The sequence below is a fragment of the Aquarana catesbeiana genome, linkage group LG09 (genome assembly GCF_042186555.1).
Source record: "Aquarana catesbeiana isolate 2022-GZ linkage group LG09, ASM4218655v1, whole genome shotgun sequence".
NCBI lineage: Eukaryota > Metazoa > Chordata > Amphibia > Anura > Ranidae > Aquarana > Aquarana catesbeiana.
Window position 1 is genome coordinate 295,918,653 of NC_133332.1, and position 19,102 is coordinate 295,937,754.

The 19,102-nt window shown below is 43.2% G+C and overlaps 1 long non-coding RNA gene across 2 annotated transcripts in view; it reads right to left on the minus strand.

Moving 5' to 3' along the window:
• Positions 1–19,102, minus strand: part of LOC141108653 (uncharacterized) — a 385,958-nt gene that overhangs the window by 108,592 nt on the left and 258,264 nt on the right. For both annotated transcript variants that reach the window (XR_012236103.1, XR_012236104.1), the window contains exons 3-5: positions 13,680–14,821; positions 12,742–12,935; positions 9,261–9,378 (exon numbers count right to left, since the gene is read on the minus strand). This is a non-coding gene — a long non-coding RNA (uncharacterized lncRNA). The remainder of the gene's footprint in view (positions 1–9,260; positions 9,379–12,741; positions 12,936–13,679; positions 14,822–19,102) is intronic.

The following is a 19,102-nucleotide window of genomic DNA, read 5'->3' on the forward strand; positions in this document are numbered from 1 at the left end:
TGGTGCTAAGGGATCTTTACAAAGGACAGGCTTGTCCTCTGTACTTGGCTCCCTTGCAGGCATCTGATGTGTGAATGGACACAGACTTCTCCTGAGATTTAGGCAGCCATATTGGACCAAGAGTGGCTCTATATACAGCATATATACCTACTAGGTCAGTCTGGAGGACCCACAATGTGGGAACTGGGAAATAACTAGCTAGAGACAGAGTACTCAGTGGGAAGATAGAACAAGTGTAGGGTTGGGTAGGGGACAGTGTAGGAATTGTCCAGAATACCCCTGGAGACTGCTGCAAGTTTGACGAAGGACCCTGTTCTAACCTGCATCTAGACAGACGCATTTGTGTGTCCTGTATCACCAACACAGCACTATTGTGAGGCCACTTTATAACAGAAGAACTCTTTGGTCACATTGCAGTTTTAAAATTCTGCATACCGATTGTCTTGTTACGGAAGTGTAAACTGCTTTAATGTACAGATAGATAATTGGATTATCACATTGCTGTAGTCTTCTGGGAGTTTTGTGTAAAGAGAGTCCCAGAGTAGAAGGAAAGAAAATAATTAACGCAGGGACGGCATGACATATGTGGACAGCACAGTCATGCTTTTAAAAAGGAAAAGTTGTCCCCTTTAAAAAAAGGGGAGTGGCCGGAGCAGGGGAGGCGCTCGGGTCAGTAAGTTAGGAGGGAGGGGAGTGACGTCAATAGTGAACAGCGGAAGAGAAGATTCCCCCCACCCTCCCGAGTTCTGGTTAATTGAAATGGGGTGCTGTCAGGACAGCCCGCCAGTGGTTGGGTCTTTGGAGGAGAAGGATGTTATATGTATATAACATGGTTGGTACCCATCTGTGATATGGGGTTCTCAGGTACCTTCCGGTTAACGAGGGGTTAACCAGGAAGGGGTAAAAGGTAGGTCACTGCGAAGGTTGAGTACCGTCTCTGAATTGGGGGGCTTGCGACTGGAGGCCTAAAATTTAAAAGAAGTTAGTCGCAGTGACCAGTGGTGTGTTGTTCCCCTCAAAGACCCCAAAAAAGTGCATAAAAAGTTGGTTAAGAGTTAATTAAAATGTTATTTAATTTTATGGCATTTGTTAATAAAAAGGCCGTCAAGGTCATTTACTCTTGTCACGTCATTTGTGGGGGGATTTTGAGGGGTTCGATTTATGTATAACGGGTGGGTTAAGTGACTATGGGTTAGGTCCTTCACATGTCATGAATTTTGAAGACATTGCCTCACGTGGTCTCTTTGAAATCACCACCACCACCCAGTTTTTCACCCACACATAGTAGATAAAGTAGAACTATAGGCAAAAATGTTTTCTTCATTTTGGATAGAGTAAAGGAGGGTTATAACCCCGTCAGATTTATTTTTTTTGTCTCTAGCTAAGCCAAGACATACAATTAAGGCTGGAAATGTACATAATTTAATTACAGAAAGTGACAGTTTTCGAGACCAAGAAGAGGGGGAGAGTTCTCAGTAGGGAAGTGACTGCCCTAGTCTAGTGGCAGCCTCCGGCAAGAAGAAGCAGGAGCAATGCTGGAGGCAATTTACAGCACACACTAATTTTGGTAGTATAATTATTAATGTGGAATTGTATGTTCTTTTGTTAAATAACATTAATTGTTATCAAACTGTTATGGTAAGGTTCCGCTTTAAACTGTAACAGGTGAGCTCCCAAAGCCATCCAGGCTTGCAAGCACCTCTTCTCTTCTCCTTACCGCTAATCTCCGCTCCTTGCAATCTTGCGAGGGGAGTGCTGATAAAGGGAAATAAACCGGTTTGATTTCTGTGCGAGCAGCCAAGTGTGCCATTAATTGAACAGCTTTGACGCTTTCTGCAGACATACCTTTTGTTTGGGGATGTATGTTCGGGACACAGAAGCACATTAAGATGGGTCAATAATATTTGTTGAGCTGTAAATAAAAACAAGTACAAGACGATCTTTTTTACTGGAATAGAATACACGGCTGGCTGATGCAACTCAATCTATACAGAATGAGCTGTGAACACTTGCAGCGCATTTGACCTTCTCCTTCGTTGTCCTGGCATCTGCGTCCTGCTGTCAGAAGACCCATATGTCACTAGGTGGCACCTTTAGACATCCAGACACATTAAGTATCAGAAGAGACAACAGGTGTTATGAGTTTAAGAAGAAAGGAGCCAGAGGAGAGCTCCCCCCCCCCACCCCAGACTGAGCTCTACTGCTGATCTGCCAACCAGGGAACCCTAAGCAATTCATCTCACAGACTGGAATGCCAGCAGCTCAGACTGTCAGAAGCCAGCTCAATATATGCTAATGGGGCTTTGAAAATGTGGAGCTGTGGGATCAAGCTTAGGAGCTTCCTAATACCTTTATAATGCATGGACAGCCCCCTCCTCATATCGCTGTTCCCCAGGCACTATAGACATGGGAGAGACATGAGCGGCAAAAAAGTTGGAAGGAGAGAAAGTGTAAAAAAAAAAAAAATGGGAGATAAGATGGAGGAATGGAGTAAGGAAATGAGCAGCATAGATAAACTGGAAAAGATAGAGAGGAAAGAAGAAGATAGTAGAAGCAGAATCACAGTTAGTGGAAGAGCAAAAGATAATAGGAAAAGCGGTGAACTGATAGAGGTCCGAATAATTCAACGGCTTTGGTAGAACGATTCGCTCGGAAATGAGCATGTATGCTGACCAAAGAGCTCACAATCTAATTGATGTATGTTAAAGTTGATATAAAAAGTCTAACAGCAATAATCTAAAAAGTTGTTCTGTATACATATAGGCTGCACATTAATTTGTTCAAATTTCAACTGGCCCCAGAAAAACGTATTTTCTCCCATTCCAGCCGTCACATGACTTCCTCCGCTCTCGGTACCTGAACAGTTGAACTGATCTGGACTTCCCATTTATATATGGAGACTAGAGGCCCATAACAAGAGTGCTCGTATTCGGGTGACAATGCTGTTCCTCTATTGAATGGCACTGTTGGAGCGTTGTCAGCCTATCTACATTACGCTGACTGGAAGGGTAATGAGATAATGTGTACATTGTTTAAAATTTTAAACACAGTTTCAGACCAATTGCTTGTTTAAAATGAATGTAAATCACAATTTATATTTCTGTATATTTAAATAGAATTAAACCCATTTTTTTTTATATTGCAGTTTACCAATACTTAAAGAGTTACTAAACCCACAACAGTGAAATCAGTCTGTATATGCAGTAAAGCATGCATGTTATGATCACTGTGTGACCTAAGGGGTTAAGCCTCTGCATTGGGTAAAAAGGCTGTTTGATCCTGTCTTCTCTGATACTCCCTTTCTTCCACAGTCCCCAATCCATCTCCTGAAAGTACAGAGCCTTGGAGGCACTCTGCTCAGTTTGGTGTGTATTACTAGAGAGTTTTTTTTTTCTTAGGAGGGTGCATGTGATCGGCACAGGCCAATCAGCACTGTCCAGACAGAAGGTCAGGGGTCGTGCAGCCTCATAGGACAGTCAGGGGAGAATGAAAACTCCTCCTACAAGCTTTAACCAGTGCACAACCGGACACTGATAGAAGATACAAGACTGCTATATACTGCTGATAAAAAAAGGTATTTAGCAGTTTATATTTACTAAAATAATTGCATTTCTATAACTTTGTACCGTGGGAGACCAGATATAGTGAATGCAGTAACACTTTAAATGTGGCCGCTGCATTTGTTTTAATTTTAATTTTATTTATTTTTATTTTTAACTTTTATTTTCACCTGGGGATTTAGAAAGTAACTCTGTTCCTTTTCAACTTGATTTAACAGACCAAGCTTTCCAGCAAAAGTTGCAGTTAAAGTGGTAGTAAACTGTGTACTACCACTTGTACTTACAGTTAAGCCTAAAACAAAGCTTATCTGTAGGTACAGTGAATATCTTCTAAATTTAGTTTTGGAGATATTTAGAGTGCATGCAGCTAATTAAATCATCGGCGCATGCACACTGAAGATCCAGCTTAATTTGCCTGACTTTCATAGCCCATGTCCCAGAAAAGGCAGCTCCCGCGCATGTGACGTCATCACACCCCCGGCAACTCATGTAGCCAGAGGCCGCAAACCCGGAAGGAAGACCAGGGGAAGATGTCAGTCTCATCAGTGACATTGTGGTGCTAGAGTGCTTTGCTCAAAGGTAAGTTTCTCATAATGTGCTAGTTACATAGTAGGTGAGGTTGAAAAAAGACACAAATCCATCAAGTCCAACCTATGTGTGTGATTATGTGTCAGTATTACATTGTATATCCCTGTATGTTGCGGTCATTCAGGTGATTATCTAATAGTTTCTTGAAGCTATCAATGCTCCCCGCTGAGATCACCGCCTGTGGAAGGGAATTCCACATCCTTGCCGCTCTTACAGTAAAGAACCCTCTACGTAGTTTAAGGTTAAACCTCTTTTCTTCTAATTGTAATGAGTGGCCACGAGTCTTATTAAACTCTCTTCTGCGAAAAAGTTTTATCCCTATTGTGGAGTCACCAGTACAGTATTTGTAAATTGAAATCATATCCCCTCTCAAGCGTCTCTTCTCCAGAGAGAATAATCCAGTAATGTTTTATTTCTAGCTGGTGCGTCTACCATCTGACCTATAAAATTGTCCTGCAAGACATTAAGGAACTGGCGAGCCTTAAATGAATGCGCGGTTCCCTCCGCCCAGCCTATGTCTGGATAATTAAAATCCCCCATTATGATAACACTTCCCATCCTTGCTGCTAATCCAATTTGTGATAGGAGATCCGTCTCCACTTCCTCCCTCAGGTTAGGGGGCCTATAGCATACTCCCAGTATTATATTCCCCTTAGCTTCATCCCTTTGGAGCTCTACCCATAAGGATTCCACCTCCTCTCTAGCTCCCTCAGTGATGTCATCTCTCACATTTGCTTGTATGCGATGAATACTAGCACATGATGACAGTGCCTCGCAGGAAAAAAATTTTGACCACCAGTGGTTTACTACTGCTTTAAGAGGGTTGAGACAAGCTATTTACCACTAAATAAACGCAACCAAACAACGTGCACTCGTTGCGCGCCCCATCCCCCCCCCCCCCGGAAAGAAAAAGCTGCACAAACAATGGCAACAATATATATATATATATATATATATATATCTATATAATATCAATATAGTGTAACGTTCATGGCTAAATCCAGATATAAAGATCATCATCTTCTTTATTGAAAAGCACCCAATGATGTTCACCTTGTGCACCTCAATCAATTGAAAACACCCACCAACAGTTGTGAGCTTCAAATCTTAGGAAGGTCAAATAAGCATTGTTCTCAAATGGGTACACTGGTATCACATCCCCACGAAGCTGCAGTATGCAAAGAAATTCCAAAAAAACAAAATGCAGTGTTATTTTCATTGTTTTTTTTTTGCTTTATTAAAAAAAGTAAACCATTTAAAACTGAAAACTCACATTAAACAAGTGCCTAAGCTGTATTAAACTATAATATACATTCACTGCTCTAATGCAGCAAGTTATGAAGAAATTGTATCAGATCTCACCCTCCTCCCAATATGCAGGGTGCCAGCAGCCTCTTGCAACGTGCCTTGTGTAGTATTCATGGTGAGGTCACGCCCCACCCCACGCATTTCAAAGTTGCATCTCCATCAGGATCCTCCTCAAACTCTGCATGTCATGTTAAAATTTAAATTTGTAAGCATCTAAGTAGCAGCAAAAATAACCCCCTCCCCCATCATGTCCAGCAAGCAGCACTGATTCGAAACCCGACCCATTCAAGTGGGTCAGTACCACAATCACTCTGCATGTGTGCAGTGGCGACTGGTGTGTTTTTTTTTTGGGGGGGGGTGGCAAACTGACGGCACCCCCCACTCCTGCTCAGTTGGGTCATCCATATGGCGGTCGGTCATCCAGCCCCTCACTTACCCCATCTAGGTTCCGGGTGGGCAGTGCTCCTAGGGGCGATGGGCAGCGGGCGTCTCCTCCTCCTCCTCTGCATCACGACGGATTCTGCTGTGCGTCTCCTCCCTCCTCCTCCTAGGCATCCAATAGGATAGCCTGTGCTTTCAGCCAATCGGGTGATGAGACTCAGAACCCACTTCCTGATTGGCCTGAAGGTGGATCAGTGTGAGAATAGCAAATATTCATTCACAATTGTCACACAACTGGGTGGGCTCGGAGTGCAGTACTCTGCGCCCCAAGCCCACCCTTTTTTGAAGCCTATTAGAACTTCTGGCTCTAATCATGTGCTTCTAAACCCCCCCATTGGAATCCGTGCATCTGGCGCCCTGCATGTAGATTAGGGGGCCGGACGCATGGATAGGGGGTCCATTCTTAAACACCGTTGATTTTTACATCAAACAAGGATATTATGAAGATGAATTAATAAACAGCAATAAAGAAAATCTCAGGGACACACACTCAAGAGGAGTTGTACTAATCTCGAAGGGTACACCAGTCTGTTCACAGTTTCCATACTGCCTCAAAACGCTGGCTTTTACCAGTTCTAAGAGATAAGGATTTTTCATGTGAGTAGTTCAGCTGGACTAAAAAAACTTCAGATTTATTAGGAGCCTGATCTGCTCTCCAATGTTTGGCTGTCACTGTTCTTGCAGCTATTAGTATGTGGGTAGTCAATGTGCATAATGGTGGGTGTAAGTCATCAATTTGTAAGTTTAGAATTTCTAGTGCAGGATTTGGCTTAGAAAGGACACCTGTGATATCAGAGAGTAAGTTAAATATTTCACTCCAGAAACAGGAAAGATTTATACAGGACCAAAATATATGATAGAGGGTTAAATACAAATAAACCTTGCGCTCAGAAATAAAGGTGAAAAATATATAAAAGTAGACTGCAGTGCTTAAAATGTCAGAAGAAAGACAAAATATATGGTAATGTAATACAAGACTGTATACAACATACAAACGAAGGTGATAAAAAAATTGAGCGATCATTAAATTATATGAATGAATGGGTTCAAATGTGATCAAAACTCTAACTGGAAAAAAAAATATATAATAGGTGTTAGTGAAACACTTTATAAAGTCCAAAGCATTGTCCAAAACGTTTCCTCTCAGAAGGACCAGTGAATGAATCAACTGATGACTGAAACAAATCCAGTGATACTGTAATCCACACATGTAGCGAGTAAAATATAGCCTAACAGAAATCCATGATCTCTAGATTTTAGGAGATCAATTGCAGCACTGAACAAGCCAAATTCCTTGCAGGAGACCAATAGCCGATCCCCAGAAGTAGGCTGGCAGGGTGCAGAGACAACCCAATAAATAGACATGGGCCATTCCATCAGGGGAGTCGGGTGGAAGGTGGAGATGGAGTGCTGAGCAGAGGCTGTTAGTGGCCCTTGAGGGAACCCCCTGCTGGGGAGCTGGCCTAGAAGGATCCCACCACAGGAGGCAGTTGGAGGAGAACCTTCAGGAGAGGCTGTGGGTCAGATTAAAGTACAGACAGTGAGTAGAGATCAGCACTGTGCAGGGCCAACAGAAGGGGAAAAGACTGTCAGCTGTAACAGTGCTCTCGGAAGACAGCGGTGGACTTAGTCTTCATCCTTGCCCTGGGGAATTTCCATGGAAATGTGCCAATCGGGCAGGACTGGGGCAGAAATGCCGTCAGGAGGACTGGGGAGGAAAATCAGCCAGGAGTGGATGGAGGCAGCCAGGTGGGCTAGCAATTTCTGCAAGCAAGTGGAGGTGTGATCAGTGGCCACAAGGGAAGCCGAGGAATGTCATGCCGTTTGCTCACTGCACTACTTTGTCAAGGGATTGAGAGTTCCTACCTGTAATGGGCCTCTGCTGAGCTAACAAAAAACTGTTAGTTCCCAAAGGAGTGAGCAGCAGGTGCTTTGCTGAAAAAAACAAGTTTGTGCAGGAGAAAGGAAAAGTGGACTTTTGTAAATAGGGAGGCATTGTGCATGCTGTTTATAGTTGTGGATATTTATTCAAGTTGGGCATCCCATAATTCCCTATCCCATCCAAGTTATCAACTAATAAAACATTAAAAACAAGCCAATGACTGGTTCCTGCATTGGAGTTCATGAAGGAAATGCTGTGTGACTGGCTGTGCAGCAGTGGGGGCCCGGCACAATAGCCTCCTACAGAGGTAGTGCTACACTACACTTACATTAAATCACAGGCATTCACACTTTAAAAAGAATATACTGAACTCCAGGCAAACAACCAAATACACCATAGTCACACACATTTACAGTATGTACTGTCTTACCTGCCAAATTGTTATTCTATCCAGCTATGTTTGTGATTTCTATCCCTCTGTCATTGACAGCACAGACAGGAGGTTGATGCTACTTTCTCTGTTAAAGTTAAAGTCTACAGTAGTGTCACTTACCCACTCACAACCTGCTGATTGGACATTGAAGCAACAACACATTAGGCCATCATTTAGCTCTTTCCTCCTGTCAGAATGTTAACTGTCAGCATGTAGGCAGGTAGTAGTTAACACTGCCCCAGTTGGGAAGGTTGGGGTTGATTGTGTTTCCGGGTTCTTTTCTTGGCGGGCTTTCCTGGGTCAGACCCACTGATTCCATGCATTAAAAAAAGGACAGTGGTCCATACATAAAGAGCTGAGGGCCAAGAGCTAATGAATGTCTAAGGTTGCTACTCTTACCGTTTACCTGTTGTCCTATTGAAGATGCCAATGCCGGGATGTCAACCAAGACTAGAGATGTAAAATGTCCGGAAATTTTGAAGCTTGGAAAAAAACCTGTTTTTTTTCTGTTTTTTTTGGGGGGGGGGAAACGGAAATTTTCGGAAAAATTGAAAAAAATGCTACATTAGCACTTTTTTTATCTTTTTACGATTGAAAGTCATTCTATTACGTGAACGTTGAGAAAAACTATGTGCATTGTCATCATTGTTGTCCTCTTCACTTCGATTCATGAAGGATTTTTTAATATCTACAGGACATGTTACATACAATAATGTGTTTTGTCATCCTGGTAGCATTTGGAAATGCATATTTCATCTGACAATATTTGCAAATCACATTTTTCTTTTCAGAAGAACTTGTAATGTGAAAATGCCTCCATATGCTAGATGTTGGTCTCACCATTTTTCTGAGGGGAATAGGAAATAAAAACAAGAAAAAATGACTACTTTGCCAGAAGACACTAATCTATGGCTGTGTGTGGGGTTGGGGGAAGAACCAGATTACTGGTAATTAAATTATTATTTACACAATAGTTTATAAAGATAAACTAATGTAGCTAAATGATTCCGTTTTCTGGATTCAGAATCAGATAAATGTAAACTCTTACCTTTTTTAATTAAGTATATGTTCTGTCTCAAGGAGCAGAAAGCTAAACCTTCTCATCCCAATAACTGTAGATACCATATTTCTTTGATGTCGGTTTTATTAGAACAAGCCAGGTGAAACTAAAAAATAACAGAAATAGACTTCAATAAGTACAATATTGCATACAATACAGCATACATTGCATAAACAACGATATACAGTACAAGATGAGATAATAAAAACTTACTTTTTAAGTTCTCTAAGGGGTGATGGCAATAGAGAAATACATGACTTGCTTCTTGCAATGTGTTGAAAAGAATGGTGGATGGTTGACTTCCTATCTACCCAGAATTCCCTGCTTGCTGACAACTTCCTATTACACATACAATTAACAGAACTGCAGCAATACCAAAAAGGAACGCTAGATGGAGCCTGCACACCATATATGATTGTCTTAAGTAAATTACACATTTGCATGTAAATTTAACAACAAGGGTACAAATAACCAGTATAAAACATCAGCAAGACATCTGGTGGACAGAACACTCCCCGCCTGACATCAAGTGATGTCACTAACAGAATCCTCCGTAGGAAGCAACAGAATAAGTTCGGTCACTCGTCTCAAGCATACTTTAACATCATTCTGTTGAAAGATCTTGACCTCGACCTTACGGACACGATTATCCTTGCTTGGCAGTACTTTGGTGATCAAACCTAAAGGCCACATATTCCTTAGTGCCTGGCAATTTTTCATGAGCACAACATCACCAGGTTTAAGATTAGGCTTTTCAGTGTGCCGCTTTCTCCTTACTTGTAGAGTAGATATATATTGTTCCCTCCACCGGTTCCAGAAGGTATTGGCAAGGGTTTGTACTTGTCTCTATTGACGTTTGTAAAGGTCCTTCTCACAAAACTCTCCAGCTGGAGCACTGGCAAGACTAGTCTTTTGCGTGAGTAACATGGCAGGTGTGAGGACCACTGGATCCTCAGAGTCACTTGAAATGGATGTCAAAGGTCTGGCGTTAATGATAGCTGTAACCTCTGCCATAAATGTCACTAAACATTCGTGAGTAAGTCTTGCAGTTCCTACTTGTAGGAAGATAGAGTCAAGGATTCTGCGGGCTATGCCTATCATCCTCTCCCAAACACCTCCCATGTGAGAAGAGTGCGGTGGGTTCAAGATCCATGTGCAGTTTTGCTTTTCCAGCCTGGGTATGACGTGTTCGAGAAGTGGTGCAAGTTTTGCTTTCCCCATTACAAACCCTATGTGGCATGGTCCTTTAGTGTCTATGGTTTTCAGGTAAGCTACAGCAGCAATTGCTTTAACAGAAGCATCCGAAAACACACAAAGTCTTTGCATCGGAACATCTGCAGATGACAGAGGAGCATATGGTCGTGGAATTTTAAGGTTGGATAGAGCTGTTAGTGAGTCCTTCCACTCTAGCCATAGGTTCTTCTTGTCAGTGGAGAGAGGGTGGTTCCAATTTAGCGACTCACAGGTTAAGTTTCTCAGTAGTGCTTTATCCTGGATGGTGACAGGTGCTGCAAAGCCTAAGGGATCATACAGGCTGTTTATGGTAGACAGGACACCTCTACGGGTAAAAGGTTTTTCTTCTGTGTTTACTTGGAAAGTAAATGTGTCAGATCTTAAGTCCCAAAGCAAACCAAGGCTGCGTTGCATGGGAAGTGAGTCTGTTCCTAGATCTAAGTCCTTTAACTCGTTAGAACGATCTTGGACAGGAAAGGCTTCTAAAATGTCTCTACTGTTGGAAGCAATCTTGTGGAGTCTTAAGTTGGAACACGCAAGCATTGCCTGAGTTCTTTTGAGGAGACTGATTGCGGCTTCATTTGTGGGTAGTGATTTCAAGCAATCGTCTACATAGAAATCCTTGTCCACAAACTGTCTGACATCTGACCCATACTCTGACTCTCCCTCTCTAGCAGAGTGTCTGAGGCCATATATAGCAACTACAGGGGAAGGACTGTTGCCAAATATGTGCACCATCATGTGGTATTCTGTGATGTCTCCAGAGGGGTTGTTGTCCCTGAACCAGAGAAACCTCAGAAAGTTACGGTGTTCTTCTTTAACAAGAAAGCAATAGAACATTTGTTGTATGTCTGCCATGAATGCGACTGAATCTTTGCGAAAGCGAAGAAGTACTCCTAATAGTCTGTTAAGGTCAGGGCCAGAGAGAAGGACATCATTTAGAGAGACACCCTCATGGTTGGCGCTGGAATCGAACATCACTCTAATCTGCCCTGGCTTCTTAGGGTGATAGACCCCAAATATAGGTAAGTACCAGCATTCCTCTGAGTCTGAGGTTTGGGTCAGCATGACCATTCTGGAATATTTTCTCCATGAAGGAAAAGAAATGTTCTTTTATCTCTGGTTTCCTTTGAAGATTGTGTCTTAGGGAAGTGAGACGTTTATATGCTAGTTCTCTGTTGTTAGGCAAACGTCGTCTTTGTGGTCTAAAGGGAAGAGGTGCAACCCAGCTATTAGTCCCGTCTTTCTCCATACTCCTTTCCATAACCTCTAAGAAGAGCCTATCCTCAATGGACATTGTTACCTGGTTGTCTTCCTTTGTTCTCCTGAACACTGTGCTCCCTAAGTCGCTTTGGTCATTGTCATAGGTATTGCTGTCACAGAGGGGACTTAGGAAGGGAAGAGGTATAGGGTTGTTGTGTGGTAGCTCCTTTATGAGGATGTGATTTTGACAGGGTTGGAAAAGAGAAGGACGACCATTCTCGAGGGTACTAGTGAGCAGGTTATTAACAGATGTGGGTTTGTGTGCACCTCCCAGGCAAACATCACCTATAATGACCCACCCGAGATCCAGTTTTTGGGCATATGGGGCATTTTTAGGACCGTTGATCAGTTTTCTTACTTTGTGGACTTGCAAGATATCTCTCCCTAGGAGTAAGATTATCTGAGCCTGATCATCTAGTTCTGGTATGAGATGTGCTATGTGGCTCAAGTGAGTCTGGTGAGCTGCTGCGTCTGGTGTGGGGATCTCTGATCTGTTGTCTGGCATCTGGTTGCACTCTATTATGGTCGGTAAGGGCAGGCATGTCTTACCATCCATAGATTCAATTTGTAGGCCGTCAGCTCTTCTCTCTGCCGTTTCCACTGTACCTGCACAAGTCCTAAGGGATTAAGGGCTGCTGGGGCCTTTAAGGTTTAGAATGTCAAAAAACATAGATCTAGCTAGTGACTTATTACTCTGATCATCCAAGATGACGTAGAGCTTGACTGCTTTGTCTCTGCGTCCTTTTGGATAAACTCTCACAAGACAGATTTTAGAGCAGGATCTGCCACCTGTACTTCCTTTGCAGACTTCAGTGCACTGTGAAGTGATTGCTATTGCATCTGTGCTAGAGTCTTTGGTCTCCTCGCCTTGCTCCTTGTCCCTATGAACAGGTGAGAAAGTTCTTGGAGTAGGCCTTGGGTGTAGAGCTGTGTTGTGCTCTGTGCTGTCACATTCTGTACATTTGACACTGACCTTACAGTCCTTGGCGAAGTGTGTGGACGAAGAGCAGCACTTGTAACAGATGTTGTTCTCTTTGAGGAAAGCTTTACGATCCTTGATGGTCTTTGTCCTGTAGGCTCTGCATTCCAGAAGAGGATGTGGCATCTTATGTAGAGGGCAGAACTTAGTAGGGTCTCTGTCTTGATCCTCTGGCTGAGACTGCAAATCTGTGGGAAGAAATGTTAGTTACTTCTACTGGAGCTCTGAGTTGTTTAGGGCCAGAAGTGGTATAAGACACTGGAAAAATGAAGCTGGGGTTATCTTTCATTCCTGCTTGTCTGTCTACAAAGTCCACAAACTCACTAAAGGGTGGAAAAGGCACATTGTGTTTTCATTTGTAGTTACAGCCATGAGTAATCCATCTTTCGTGTAACTCATAAGGAAGTTTTTGTGCTAAGGAGTTAATACCTCTAGCAGAATCAAGATAAGGAAGGCCAGGTAAGTCTCCTTCTGCTTTAGCAACTTGTAACTCCATACACAGGTTACTGAATTCTCTGAGTCTTTGGTAACCTCTGCTAGGTATTTTTGGGAAGTCTTCTATCCTTTTAAACAGTGTACTCTCTATAGCCTCTGGTGAGCCATAACATCTATCCAGTCTGTTCCAGATGTTTGTAAGGCCTATCTCAGGGTGGTTTATATTATTGTCTCTGATCCTTTTGGCATGTTCAGCAGAATCATTGCCAAGCCACTTTACAAGGAGTTCTATCTGTTCCCTGCAGGATAGATCTAGACCTTGAATGACACACTGGAAAGTGGATCGCCATGCCCTGTAGTGTTGAGGGTGATCACTAAATTTGACAAGTCCTTGGGTAACTAACTCTCTTTTGGCCAGGAACTTGGCAAAGTCTACAGTAGCCTGATTGGCATTGGGGTAGGCTGCTGGTGTATTGTGGTGCGGTGTAAAGGCATACCTGGTAAAAGTCTCTTCTTTAGGCGCGCTGGGTTCAAACTTGCTTTAGATTGGCAGTTCGTACCGGCTCATTGCATACACCTTTGGAGTGAAGACTGGTGTTTGATGCTTGTATGAAGGCTGGGTACCTTGTGGAGTAGAAGGTTTGGTTGGAACTGCAAAGTCTGGAACTCTGTCAGATTTTTCTTGCTTGTAGCGCTGGGGTCCCAGGTCATCTTGTTGTTGCTTTATTTGATGTGACTCACTGACGTTATGTTTGATTTCTTGTTGTGGGATGCTGCTTGGGTCCCAGTGCTGGTAGACATAATCTGACGTGCGTTGTGAAGAATCTTGTTGATCCTCTTCTAGACCCGGTATGCTGCTGCCTAGTGTTGGCTCATCGTAGACGGCAGCTTCTGCTTCTGCAAGGGCGGTGGCAGCATCTCTTTCTACTGCCAGCTTCTCCATGTTAGCTTCTAAGATAGCTTGCTGCAATTTCAGTGATGCTTCCTGCTGGGCTAGCTCTTCTTCCAGGCGTATTCTTTCCTTCTCTCTCTCTTGTTCTATGTGTACTCTTTCTCGCTCTCTCTCGTTCCATGCGTACTCATTCCTTCTCTCTCTCTTGCTCTAAGCGTACTCTTTCCTTATCTCTCTTGCTCCCGTCTCACCTTTTCTGCATCAAGGCGGGCCTTTTCTTTTTTCATCTGCAACTCTTGGTCTGCGAATGCGGCCCTGGCTTTTGCTGCTTCAGCGTTTGAACGGGCGATAGCTGCTGCATTTTCCGACAGATGACTTAGATGAGCTTGCTCGTGAACGTGTTTTGTAAGAAGATGTCCCACTGTGAGACATGGCTGCGGGGAAGAAGCGGTCTTGCTGTATAGAGACCATTCTAGTGTCGTTGCTGCTTGACAGAGCGCATCTCTGTGTAGCGTGGCTGCCTGCTTCGCCTGCCGCAGGCCTGTTTCTTTAAGGCTTCCAACTGTATGGATACTGCTTAGCCCCGGCCTGTACAGACTTCCGAAGTCGGCTTATCTTCCCTTCAGAGGTCAGCTTAAAAATTTCACTGTTCTGTCTCAAGGAGCAGAAAGCTAAACCTACTTATCCCAATAACTGTAGATACCATATTTCTTTGATCTCAGTTTTATTAGAACAAGCCAGGTGAAACTACAAAATAACAGAAATAGACTTCAATAAGTACAATATTGCATACAATATAGCATACATTGCATAAACAACGATATACAGTACAAGATGAGATAATAAAAACATACTTTTTAAGTTCTCTAAGGGGTGATGGCAATAGATAGAGAAATACATGACTTGCTTCTTGCAATGTGTTAAAAAGAATGGTGGACTTCCTGTCTACCCAGAATTCCCTGCTTGCTGACAACTTCCTATTACACATACAACAATTAACAGAACTGCAGCAATACCAAAAAGGAACGCTAGATGGAGCCTGCACACCATATATGATTGTCTTAAGTAAATTACACATTTGCATGTAAATTTAACAACACAGGTACAAATAACCAGTATAAAACATCAGCAAGACATCTGGTGGACAGAACAGTATATACTTTCAGGTCCTTTTTTCTGCTCTGTATTTTCTTCCAATGCTTTTGAGACCTAGTGAAGAGGGCAGAACAAACCAAACACACCCACTAACATGCAAAAGCAAAACTGAAACCTTTTTCTTGTTACAATAGCAGCACAGCACCTCCTAAAGGAAGAAATGCATACTGTTCTTGCATTGGAGGGTTCAGTTTGTTACCTAGGACTTGCTTGTCCTCACTCACAGAAATTAGAATAATCTTTTATCATACATTTTTTTTAGAAATGATTTGGAAAATATTTGAACACCCTGTCTTAAAATATTTTATTCATCATGTTAAAATAAAATATTCCACTATTTTTTTTTCTTTTTTCAATTTTTCCAATTTTTGGGAAAAAAACAAAAAAGCCTTCAGGAAAAAAACAGAAAAAAATTTTTTTTTTTGGAATTTTTCCGTTTTTTTTTTCCGGGCCTTCACATCTCTAACCAAAACACATCTGCGCACAGAACCCTGCTACTGCCTGAAATAGCTGCTGGGACTTGCAGTCTGCCCTGTAAACGCCAACCCTGGATACTACTATTATGGGCTCTGCTAAGAATACGTTCTTTTCTGTGCAGGTATGCTGGAGCAGCCACAAGCCTGGGTTAGGGACTGGGGATGTTAGGAAAAGACTGCACTTTTTGTTGAACTGCCGTGTTAACGTATTCTTCGGTAAGGCTCCTTTCACAGTAGCTGCCAGCGAATCCACGCTCAGCAGGGGATCTCTCCACTGATCCACGCTTAACACAGCCCACTGTCCTCTATGGGCACCTCCTGTCTGTTTCCCTCTGACAGCCATCAGATCCGATCTGCCAGACAGATGCCACATTCGTCTGTTTTTTAGCAGACAGGATAGGATCAGATGTTGATATCCGCTGCTCCATAGAGCGCAATGGATGGTCCAATCGGGTTTGCGCGTGAAAGGGACCTACGTTTTTTCAAACTTTGTCTTTGCCTGGTCTGAAGTTACTTAAGTGGTGTAATGCAAGTAACTGACACATATAGTCTACAGCCTGGGTCACTAAGCACATTGGGGTATGAAGATTACGGTACAAGAGCTCATACAGTGTGAATATACAAGTGGCTACCAAGGGTAACAAAGCTTTCTCTAGCAGCCTATCGTAAGCATGTACATGTGGCATGTGATATAGCCTTTTACAGTGAGTAAGATGTTGTCAGCACTCCTTCTGCAGTGATAAGTCTCCCATAGCAACAGGAGCAGATCTGCACCGCTGAGGTCCTCAACCTGTACACAGGTACGGAAGAGGAAACGTTAAGTTTATTGGTTGAACTAGATGGACTTGTGTCTTTTTTCAACCAGACTAACTATGTAAGTGAAGTTCACGGTGGGTCTCCATACCGTTACAGAGCGTGAGGTAGCGGTGATACGCTGGACAGGTGGAGAGAGCATTGGCTCTGCATGTCCCTCCTAAATGCACGAGTAATTCTAGTGATGTAAAATACCTCAAGAGAGTTTATTAGTGTTCAGTCAGCTGTTCAAGTCAAGGTACATCATGTGTAAGGTAGTGACTCTTACCAAAGTGCCTGGTGTAGGTCAGAGGAACCCACCCCGGGGTAGGCCTCCTATGTGACCCACACTGCCCAATGAGGAGGGAAACATGTGCATACAGAAACCCCTAAGCGGTTCCTAGCACTCCCTCACCCAGTGCTGGTGTGCATGAACGTGAATAGCAAGATTGTGACTGGTTGGGAGGAGTGGCAGGAGGAGGGGAAGTGAAGAGAGTCACTCAAAAAAACACTCAAGTAGAGAGACAGATCGAAACAGAGGTGTGAGACTGATGGCTTCTGCACCTGTTACTGGCTACTGATTCTAATGTGGATATACCCCCTGTGGTGTTCTGGACCATATGTCCTGATATTATAGTTATCACTTTATTGACCCCCTTGTCCAGAATTACCACATAACACTCCCAGGTAGAGAGTACAACTATATTCTGAAAGGTCCTCTGAATTGTGCATGCTACTGCCCTTCCCCTTAGGGATGGAACCCGAACAGCAAACTCTGAGTGCAGCTGTTCGCACCAAACGGTGCAGTGACCCTCTGGCACTGTGCCATTATTAGAGACAGAAACTTTGTGCTTTCAGATTCCAGAGGAACAGACACAGGATAAAGTGTGAGAGCCTGAGGAATCATTTGACACATTGGCAGTAGTGAAACACCTGGATATTTTTTACCAATCGCTGAGTGCACCAACGTCGGCCAACAGTACACTTAGTTCTTCAGTCAATTAGACATTTTAGGAACTAGAACTAGTTCTAGCATGCATTATGCCTCTGTAGTCCGTTAGCTGCATGTCAGTCTAGGACTACAGTTTAGCCAAACATTTGTCTTAAGTGTGGATTATAGAACTGGGCTCCACGCTTTTGCTACTGTGTCTTTCTTTATATTATAGTCTGTCATATTATCAGTTGAGCTAAGCAGCCCATTAAAACATTGGAAAAAAAAACAAAGTGTACCAGAGAGTGTCAAGCAATCAAGGTGAGTCACCCTCTACAGCAGTTGTCTCCAAACTGTGACTTTTGCTTGCCTTTATCCCGCCCTTGGGGCACTATTCCTCCTAATGACACAAACAATGGGGGCACTTATTCTTCCCACTAAAAATATGGCATTGTTTTCTCCCACTGGCACCAGGATATTTTCTACTTGCCATAGTCTGCCCCCTCTTAAGTCTGAAGGACAGTAATCTGGCCCATTGTTTAGAAAGTTTGGAGACCCCTGCTTTAGAGGACATAAGAGCCCATTATAACCAGCTTCCTCAGTGCAATTACACTACAAGGACTACATCATTTCATACAATGGTCTTTTTTTAAAATCGGTTTGGATTTAGGCTTAAAGTGGATGTAAATCCAAAAATAACTTTTTTAATGAAGACTTCTACCTGGTAGAGTAGAGGATGTCAAGTCATCTGTGCCCAGTCTTGCCACAAAACATTAACCCATCTCTGAGCAATCCTCTTGTCTTTTTTTTACTGAGATAAAAAAACGACACAATGAAATCTGTGCCGCCACTTCCCCCACTGCTGTGACTGACATCTGCTTTCCTTTTCTATTGCACTAGCATGAGAGCAGAGTGTGTCTATGGCACAGAGTGTATGACCTGCGCAGGTAGGAGTGTATATGACAGGGGGCCATGAGCTCCTTCTGCTGTGCGCGCGCTCTTCTTCACTCTACAGGTGTGAGGTTCGTCCTTGTGACGCTACCTGGCCAAGGGGAATGTAGAGGTGGGGGGGGGGGAATCTGGTGACCTCATGACTTCGCCCACCGAGCGCCAGAAAATAGACCTGTCCACCGATTCCAGAGTTTTGCAGGGCTCCAAATTCAGAAGGGGGTGACAATTAAAAGGTAGGGATACATGCAGGCGGCATGTATATACATATAGATCACTAGTATTCCATTATAGTGGAACCTTGGTTAAAAAGCGTTTTGAAAGACGAGCAAATGTTTTTAAAAATTCTGACTCAGTTTGCAAGTGTTGTCTCGCAAAACGAGCAGAATTCAAGCTAATGTGGTGTCAGTCAGCATTTGGCCAGAGGTGCGGGGGCGCCGGTGACACTCGAAACAGTTCAGAGCCGTTCGGAAATACTTGGAATCACTCGTAAACACTCCTTTCCGAGTTCAGCGGAGCTGTCCCTGAGTATTTCCAAGGCTCTCCAGCACCCCCACCTCTGGCCACATGCGGTATTGCATGCAATAGAAGTCAATGCGGAACGAATTATCTTTGTTTCCATTGACTTCTATGGGGAAACTCGCTATGATATGCAAGTGCTTTGGATTACAAGCATTCTCCTGGAACGGATTATGCTCTTAATCCAAGGTTCCACTGTACTTTGTA